This window comes from Bradysia coprophila, unplaced genomic scaffold (assembly GCF_014529535.1).
Source record: "Bradysia coprophila strain Holo2 unplaced genomic scaffold, BU_Bcop_v1 contig_232, whole genome shotgun sequence".
Classification (NCBI taxonomy): Eukaryota; Metazoa; Arthropoda; class Insecta; order Diptera; family Sciaridae; genus Bradysia; species Bradysia coprophila.
In genome coordinates, this window is record NW_023503493.1 from 934,607 (window position 1) to 945,266 (window position 10,660).

Below are 10,660 nucleotides of genomic sequence, written 5' to 3' on the forward strand. Positions count from 1 at the left end.
CGAAAATACACATATACCAAATCAAGTAATAGATTCGCTAACAATTCCAAATTATATGCTTGCTGTCTGTGAAAGTTTAAGTTTAAAAAAAATCTATTGGTCGATTTGGGTCAAAAAAGATCTTACCTGATTTTACAGTTCAGGTTCAGGTTTTGAAAATAAACCAACCTGAACCTGACCTGAATAACAACAGGTTAACTTGACCCTGGTTTCGAAGTTTCAGATCAGTTTATGTTCAACTCGTCCTTCGATAGGAGGTCTGAAATATAATTCCAGTTAACGTCAGGTCAAACAGGTCGATCTGAAACTGTAACTGAAGTGGACTGTCAGGTTCACCTTATTAACCATTTTCGGTTGCGTTGACACCAGACCCAAAACTTCAAAACATGGTCAGGTCAAAATAGGGTCGTGATTTGAACTGAACCCATCAGGTAGACTCCTCCGATCGATTGACATTGACACTGACTTTTCTTTAATAAGAGTTAAATGCAAAAACGGTGTGTGTTACTTTAGCGATTTATAAGAAAAATGAAATTTTATTGATTTCAGTCCCTTACGAAATTAATGATTTTTTTTAAATTGATTATCAATCATTTTTTCTATAATTCGCTAATGTGACTTGTCTTGGTTCTACATTTAATTATTCAGTCTTAATTACGAAAATGAATTCGGATAATGTTGTAGCTTGGTCACATGTCCCACATGGCTAGTGATGAAGCGGATACTTTCATTTCGCCTATGATTCGGTAGACTTGCACATGCCACGGGATATGACTAGCCATGGCCTTTTTAGGAATTATGAAATTTCAATGCAATGTCTCTCAGTTCGAAACAGTGACAGAAACCATGTCGCCAATCGGAAAATAAGTTTGACGTTCTTCAGTTTGATGATGAGTAGTCGGAGAAGAATGAGTCGTATTAATTGGTCTCATTCCCTTTTCGATCAACCTTGTGCATCAAAGTCGGGTCGAAGATAATGACCACTTCATTTTCGAAAGCTTTTTGATAGATTTTTAATTGATAATTTCTGCACTTAAGAATATTATTATCTCTGAACAAGGGAAAAGGGGTTGCAGGAAACAAAGAAACCAATGAAGGGAAAAAAATTGCCGAAAAAAAAACATTTCTTTTTATCGATGATGCTCTTCACATTTTTCTTTTCAAAATCGAAAAAGATGAGAGATTTTTCTCGTTCAATTTCAAATTAAATTAAGTAAAAAAGAACGAAAAAAAATTCTTCTTCTTTTAATTGACGATAAGTAATTTAAATAGCCCATTAAAATTGAACTTTGAAAAGATTAATGTTTATAAATCTCATCAGACGTGGGGATAAAACGAAAGAGTTGAGCTTGAAAAACAGAGGAATTGGATAAAAGATTGAATTTCCAATATGAAGAGAATGTCCACCCACATCATATACACTGTTCAACTATACATCTATATATCGGAAACATGTAGCCTTTTCGCATTAAAGTAGATATTTACAAGAGATTTTGTCATTTGAAGAATATTACTGTATTTTAATGAGTGAATGAATGGCAACAGAAATCGCTATAGGATTGGAAAATTCCATTGAGCAAAATTGAATTTTTCGTTAACAAATTAAAATGTGCGTCGCGTCGACTTGATTAGTTTATCATATATGCGGAAGATGTACCTCAAATATTCTAAGAAAGTAACGAGTTGAGGGGGAAGATTAAACAACAGAGATTGGAGAGGTGGATTTAGAAAATTTTCAGACTTGGACCTCAATTCTCATACGTTCGTAGCTTCAAGAATTCGTACCTTGACAGTTGAACTGACAGTTGAACTGACAGTTGAACTGACAGTTGAACAGTTGAACGAATATTTGGAGTTACGAAAATACTGAAACCGCCCTGGACGGTTGAAATTTAAGAATGTTTTAATTCAAGTGGCTTTTGATAAATTTTTAGGAACTTTTGAGTTTTGTTTAGGAATTCTAAGAATTAAGTTCTTAAAATTCTTTAAAATTCACAAATTTGTCTAAGAAACGTATTCGATCAACGCACTTCAAGCAAAAGTGCTATTAATGACAGCTGTCAAATAGAGTACTATTTTGTATGAAATTTTATCCCTACTCTTTTTACAGTGTAAAATTTTGTATGGAGCACTGTCAAGTTTCAATACCCTATTTAGAGTACCACTTTTGCTTGAAGTGCGTTCATTCGATCCAAGAAGCCAAATCCACTTTCCAAAAAATTCTTCGAAGCTTGGGTGACTAGTGGGAAGTCATCAAAACACCAAAAACACACACTTTTCTTCTGCAAATTTCTCCATTTACACGAATTGTATACGGTCGTGTATGGTATTATTAGACACGTAACTTTATGTTCTTTCGGGGCAAAGGACGGATTTTGGAGCTTTGGAAGCATCTACTTGGGAATATGAGCATTTAAACACTTCAACTTTTCATAATACTTCGTAATCACCTTTCCAGAAGAAAATTGCGTGTTTTCGTTTTTTGATGACCTCCCATTAACCCAAGCTTCGAAGAATTTTTTAAAAAAGTGGTTTTGGCGTCTGGGGTCATTTTATTCTAGGTCACAAATAAAAAAAAAACCATTCGAAAAGGTATCCGATTTCGGTGAACTGTTTTTCAAAAGAATCACTCATTTAGGATGTTTGCGACGTTTAGGATGTTTACGACATTTAGGATGTTTAGGACGTTTAGGATGTTTAGGTCATTTAGGATGTTTATGACATTTAGGACATTTAGGATGTTAAGGACATTTAGGATGTTTAGGTCATTTGGGATGTTTAGGACATTTAGGATGTTTAGGACATTTAGGATGTTTAGGACATTTAGGAATCCTAAATTAGGATGTTTAGGACATTTAGGAGGTTTATGACATTTGGGATGTTTAGGTCATTTAGGATGTTAAAGACATTTGGGATGTTTAGGACATTTAGGATGTTTAGGTCATTTAGGATATTTCGCATGTTTAGGACATTTGGGATGTTTAGAACATTTAGGATGTTTAAGACATTTAGGATGTTTAGGTCATTCAGGATGTTTTTGACAGTTGGGATGTTTATGACACTTAGGATGTTTAGGACATTTGCCATGTTTATGATATTTAGAATTTACATTTACAAATTCTTGGGATTTTCATCAAGTCCTAGAAAGCAGACTCCACTTCCACTCATCGGCTCTAGATAAGGCCAAAGACACGCATTGAACATCAACAATTTTGTGCATAAAATTAAAAAGAAAAACCGAATTCTCATATAAATAATATAATATAACAAATAATTTATGTTTGATAACGATGTCTAACCGCACACACGTTACCTTTTTTCCACCGCTTTCCACCCACGTTTTATACACACATTGTGTAACGAACATGTTTTTTTGTTGTTGTTGTAGCTCTCATCCCTTCATATCATGAATTTGAAAGATGTTCACCGGTTGGAATGAGAGGAATAATGGTGTATGATGGTGCGCTTGTCATGTTTTTCATCGAAAATTGAATCTTTGTATTTTTGCTTGTCCATCTGATGTTTTATTCATAGAAGTTCGGAGTTTATAAGCAAGACGACAACCCGCCAGATATACAACCGGAGAGCAGAGAAGAAGCAAAAAAAAACTGTCCTCACACCCCCGCTCACCTTAGATTCGATATATGTACGTAGGATGTGGATATACACATTTTTGGCACACATAAATAAGTTGCCAATATAAGGGGTTTTTTTGAAGTGAAATTCACAAATAATATACGAAGCATATATATATATACGGGTATGTGTCGTCCATATACTAATATGGTATGGCGAGTAAATATCATGCCCGCACGTCAGTAAGCGGGCGTGACGCAAGTCCACTGTCAAAAATGTTTTTAAAGAAATTGGGGTCGGCGGAGCATATTTACAGCATATTTTGACTTCCACATGAACTATGGAATCTAGGCATCCATACGAGTTTAACGCGCTATCACACGTTAAAGTAGGTTACGATTTGGCTGAGATATTGAATTTCAAAATTTTGGTTTTTGTATGAAAATAAACAAAACTTCGTTTCTTCAGATATAACTGAAATCGCCTACATTAGTTAGTTAGCTCCTATGGAAAAGTGGATCCAGCAACTACTAAACTTTTCTATAGATTTTCCTGAAATTTTGGTTATAGGCTAATAATGGCCCAAAAATAAGAATGGAATTTTAAAAAGTTGGAAAAAACCCATATCTTGGGAGTTGGAGCTCCCCAAATTCTCCATACAAATGCCATATAAAAGCCAAATTGTATGTTGGAAATTGTGGATCAAATTGTGGAAAGCAATACAACAGCTTCGTAATTGTGGATCATTTTGGAATGACAGAGTATTCCTCTGGCGCTCACTCACTTCCATCTGATTTTTCGATGGATTTAAGCCATTTTCGACATGAGTGAGGTGTTCCAAGGTTGATTCCTAAATTTTGGGATGACAGATCATTCCTCTGGCACTTCCCAACTTCCATCGGATTTCTCAATGAATTTGGGTTATTTTCGACATGAAGTGAGGTGTTCCAAGGTTGATTCCTAAATTTTGGGATGACAGATCATTCCTCTGGCAGTTCCTAACTTCCATCGGATTTTTCAATGGATTTGGGTTATTTTCGACATGAGTGAGGTGTTCCAAGGTTGGTTCCTAAATTTTGGGATGACAGATCATTCCTCTGGCAGTTCCTAACTTCCATCGGATTTTTCAATGAATTTGGGTTATTTTCGACATGAGTGAGGTGTTCAAAGGTTGGTTCCTAAACTTTGGGATGACAGATGATTCCTCTGGCACTTCCCAACTTCCATCGGATTTCTCAATGAATTTGAGTTATTTTCGACATGAGTGAGGTGTTCCAAGGTTGATTCCTAAATTTTGGGATGACAGATCATTCCTCTGGCAGTTCCTAACTTCCATCGGATTTTTCAATGGATTTGGGTTATTTTCGACATGAGTGAGGTGTTCCAAGGTTGATTCCTAAATTTTGGGATGACAGATGATTCCTCTGGCACTTCCCAACTTCCATCGGATTTCTCAATGAATTTGGGTTATTTTCGACATGAAGTGAGGTGTTCCAAGGTTGATTCCTAAATTTTGGGATGACAGATCATTCCTCTGGCAGTTCCTAACTTCCATCGGATTTTTCAATGGATTTGGGTTATTTTCGACATGAGTGAGGTGTTCCAAGGTTGATTCCTAAATTTTGGGATGACAGATCATTCCTCTGGCAGTTCCTAACTTCCATCGGATTTTTCAATGAATTTGGGTTATTTTCGACATGAGTGAGGTGTTCAAAGGTTGGTTCCTAAACTTTGGGATGACAGATGATTCCTCTGGCACTTCCCAACTTCCATCGGATTTCTCAATGAATTTGGGTTATTTTCGACATGAAGTGAGGTGTTCCAAGGTTGATTCCTAAATTTTGGGATGACAGATCATTCCTCTGGCAGTTCCTAACTTCCATCGGATTTTTCAATGGATTTGGGTTATTTTCGACATGAGTGAGGTGTTCCAAGGTTGATTCCTAAATTTTGGGATGACAGATCATTCCTCTGGCAGTTCCTAACTTCCATCGGATTTTTCAATGAATTTGGGTTATTTTCGACATGAGTGAGGTGTTCAAAGGTTGGTTCCTAAACTTTGGGATGACAGATGATTCCTCTGGCACTTCCCAACTTCCATCGGATTTCTCAATGAATTTGGGTTATTTTCGACATGAGTGAGGTGTTCCAAGGTTGATTCCTAAATTTTGGGATGACAGATCATTCCTCTGGCAGTTCCTAACTTCCATCGGATTTTTCAATGAATTTGGGTTATTTTCGACATGAGTGAGGTGTTCCAAGGTTGATTCCTAAATTTTGGGATGACAGATCATTCCTCTGGCACTTCCCAACTTCCATCGGATTTCTCAATGAATTTGGGTTATTTTCGACATGAAGTGAGGTGTTCCAAGGTTGATTCCTAAATTTTGGGATGACAGATCATTCCTCTGGCAGTTCCTAACTTCCATCGGATTTTTCAATGGATTTGGGTTATTTTCGACATGAGTGAGGTGTTCCAAGGTTGGTTCCTAAATTTTGGGATGACAGATCATTCCTCTGGCAGTTCCTAACTTCCATCGGATTTTTCAATGGATTTGGGTTATTTTCGACATGAGTGAGGTGTTCCAAGGTTGATTCCTAAATTTTGGGATGACAGATGATTCCTCTGGCACTTCCCAACTTCCATCGGATTTCTCAATGAATTTGGGTTATTTTCGACATGAAGTGAGGTGTTCCAAGGTTGATTCCTAAATTTTGGGATGACAGATCATTCCTCTGGCAGTTCCTAACTTCCATCGGATCTTTCAATGGATTTGGGTTATTTTCGACATGAGTGAGGTGTTCCAAGGTTGATTCCTAAATTTTGGGATGACAGATCATTCCTCTGGCAGTTCCTAACTTCCATCGGATTTTTCAATGAATTTGGGTTATTTTCGACATGAGTGAGGTGTTCAAAGGTTGGTTCCTAAACTTTGGGATGACAGATGATTCCTCTGGCACTTCCCAACTTCCATCGGATTTCTCAATGAATTTGGGTTATTTTCGACATGAAGTGAGGTGTTCCAAGGTTGATTCCTAAATTTTGGGATGACAGATCATTCCTCTGGCAGTTCCTAACTTCCATCGGATTTTTCAATGGATTTGGGTTATTTTCGACATGAGTGAGGTGTTCCAAGGTTGATTCCTAAATTTTGGGATGACAGATCATTCCTCTGGCAGTTCCTAACTTCCATCGGATTTTTCAATGAATTTGGGTTATTTTCGACATGAGTGAGGTGTTCAAAGGTTGGTTCCTAAACTTTGGGATGACAGATGATTCCTCTGGCACTTCCCAACTTCCATCGGATTTCTCAATGAATTTGGGTTATTTTCGACATGAGTGAGGTGTTCCAAGGTTGATTCCTAAATTTTGGGATGACAGATCATTCCTCTGGCAGTTCCTAACTTCCATCGGATTTTTCAATGAATTTGGGTTATTTTCGACATGAGTGAGGTGTTCCAAGGTTGATTCCTAAATTTTGGGATGACAGATCATTCCTCTGGCACTTCCCAACTTCCATCGGATTTCTCAATGAATTTGGGTTATTTTCGACATGAAGTGAGGTGTTCCAAGGTTGATTCCTAAATTTTGGGATGACAGATCATTCCTCTGGCAGTTCCTAACTTCCATCGGATTTTTCAATGGATTTGGGTTATTTTCGACATGAGTGAGGTGTTCCAAGGTTGGTTCCTAAATTTTGGGATGACAGATCATTCCTCTGGCAGTTCCTAACTTCCATCGGATTTTTCAATGGATTTGGGTTATTTTCGACATGAGTGAGGTGTTCCAAGGTTGATTCCTAAATTTTGGGATGACAGATCATTCCTCTGGCAGTTCCTAACTTCCATCGGATTTTTCAATGAATTTGGGTTATTTTCGACATGAGTGAGGTGTTCAAAGGTTGGTTCCTAAACTTTGGGATGACAGATGATTCCTCTGGCACTTCCCAACTTCCATCGGATTTCTCAATGAATTTGGGTTATTTTCGACATGAGTGAGGTGTTCCAAGGTTGATTCCTAAATTTTGGGATGACAGATCATTCCTCTGGGAGTTCCTAACTTCCATCGGATTTTTCAATGAATTTGGGTTATTTTCGACATGAGTGAGGTGTTCCAAGGTTGATTCCTAAATTTTGGGATGACAGATCATTCCTCTGGCAGTTCCTAACTTCCATCGGATTTCTCAATGAATTTGGGTTATTTTCGACATGAAGTGAGGTGTTCCAAGGTTGATTCCTAAATTTTGGGATGACAGATCATTCCTCTGGCAGTTCCTAACTTCCATCGGATTTTTCAATGGATTTGGGTTATTTTCGACATGAGTGAGGTGTTCCAAGGTTGGTTCCTAAATTTTGGGATGACAGATCATTCCTCTGGCAGTTCCTAACTTCCATCGGATTTTTCAATGGATTTGGGTTATTTTCGACATGAGTGAGGTGTTCAAATGTTGGTTCTTAAACTTTGGGATGACAGATGATTCCTCTGGCACTTCCCAACTTCCATCGGATTTTTCAATGAATTTGGGTTATTTTCGACATGAGTGCGGTGTTCCAAGGTTGATTCCTAAATTTTGGGACGACAGATCATTCCTCTGGCAGTTCCTAACTTCCATCGGATTTTTCAATGAATTTGGGTTATTTTCGACATGAGTGAGGTGTTCCAAGGTTGATTCCTAAATTTTGGGATGACAGATCATTCCTCTGGCAGTTCCTAACTTCCATCGGATTTTTCAATGAATTTGGGTTATTTTCGACATGAGTGCGGTGTTCCAAGGTTGGTTACTAAATTTTCGGAATGTCAGGTGATTCCTCTGGCACTACCTAACTTCCATTGGATTTTTCGATGGATTTGGGTTATTTTCGATATGAGTGAGGTGTTCAATGGTTGGTTCCTAAATTTTGGGATGACAACTGATTCCTTTGGCACTTCCTAACTTCCATCGGAGTTTTTGCTGTTGTCGACATGATATAATTACAAAAGAACTGATATCAGTCAAAAAAACCTTAAAGGGTAAATGTGACGCAAGACGTTTATTTTACTTACAAAATAACTGATAGCGCTGAGGGTCGTACGCAAAAGTTTTATCAACAAAAAATTGACCCAAAAAAATTTGTGAAATAAAATTCTTAAAAAAGAAATTTGCGTCAGAAGTGGCAGATGTTGAGGAACCTATTGTTAGGGAAATGGTTAAAAAATGTACTGAAAGAATTTAAACGGAAGAAAACCGAATCAATCTCAAAATTTTTGAGTCAATTTTTTGATGATAAAACTTTTGCGTACAATGCGTCACCCTCGGCAATATCAGTTATTTTGAAAGGAAGATGAAGGACTTGCGTCACATTTACCCTTTAAGGGTTTTTTTTTGACTGATATTGTATACCGATAGGAAATGAAATAGATAAGGTAGAATATATAATCATGTATCGTGCATATATTAGACGAAAATTGAATACTGAATTTGATAGTTCTCAATCTCTTGAATTTCGATTCCGATTGGTATCCACTATACTACTACAACGTGTGTTGTCTGACGGAAATCTTTTTTGCATAAATTTTTTATTAGACTTTCATCGGGGGGACTAAGAGTGTGAGTTCATCAAAGTTTATTTAATGGAATCTACCTTTCGACTAAAAATTCTTTCAATAGTCTTGAATTTCAGAGAAAAAATTAATTTATTTTCCCGACCAATACCAATTCTAGCAACATATATCTACCTTTTGTTATAGCCATGACGAGAGTAGCGTCAGTTACAGCAGACGCTCGCTAAAACTTAATTAGCGAGATCTGGTCGCTAAAACTTTAAATCATCGAAATTTTGATTTTTTTGAAGAAATTTATTTTTAAGACACTGGCTTAACGTGACTTCCGAAACACGCCTCAAGGTATGCAAATACTTTGTAAGGAAAGTTGAGTGCTAATTGATATCTCGCCTAAATGTAGGCTAGACGGAAATTCATTGGGTTACGTCATATGAGTCATTCGGTGTGTACCCGAAATATGAAGCTTGAGTGAACCTTAGGCTCGTTACCAATGCGATTAAAACGCTAGAAAAATTCCATGTGAAATTTGGTCCGACATAGAAATCGAATCCGGATCAGTTTGGTGGAAGGCTAGTACATAGCCACTGAGCCATACCATCTTAAAATGATTAGTTTCCGGCTAGGATGAAATTTCCCCTCATTATGCTATGAAAACAAGTATGGCGCTTTTGTAGTTTTCAGTGTGAACTAATACGTCGTCCCCATTGACACATGACATGATAATAGCGATGTTCCAGATTTAACATTGCTTCAATTGAAACAGCAACGGTGTAAGAAGTGTCAGCATGATATTCACAAGTACTTTACCATAGCACCACTCCAAGCATTAACGTAGAAAATATTTGGTGGCTTATGCAATGAAAATCGGCTCTTTATTCCTTTCGTTTAAACAGGAGTCGTGTTTTCTTGCTTTAGGTAATTGTACGTGGGTGGTCATACAAATGGTATAAAACACCACTCGTTTGGACAAACCAACAGAGAAATGATAAGATGGTACCGTGATGAGATAGAAGAAACATGTGAACGACAGTTGGCTTCTATGGGAGAGAATTTGTATTAAATTCTCTCGCATTCTCTCCCATAAGTGCCAGCTGTCATTCACATATTTCTTCTATCTCGCCACATGCGTACCAACTTATCATTTCTTTGCTAACCAATATTCTGTTACTATAGGTACTTTGGTGATGAGAAATAATGGGTCTGTCAACATAATTATTCAGTAGAGTAGCAACGCGAGTTTTACATAAAATTCGTTTGTTGACAGGCCTTTTCCATTTGTTTGTGAAATGTCAAACTTGCTAAAGTTATGCCATTTTGATGATTGAAAGAGAGAAATGTTCAGTTGGTAAGCATAATTCACATGATTCTTCTATCTCGCCACATTCGTACCAACTCAACATTTCTCTGGATTGAAATGACTCTATCGATCAAATAGGTTTGTTCCAAATAACTGTAAACACGAACTTTGACAACACGAACGACAACGATTTCACACACAGAGATGAACATAACCTAAACGTCAACCAATTTCTTTGTAAATTT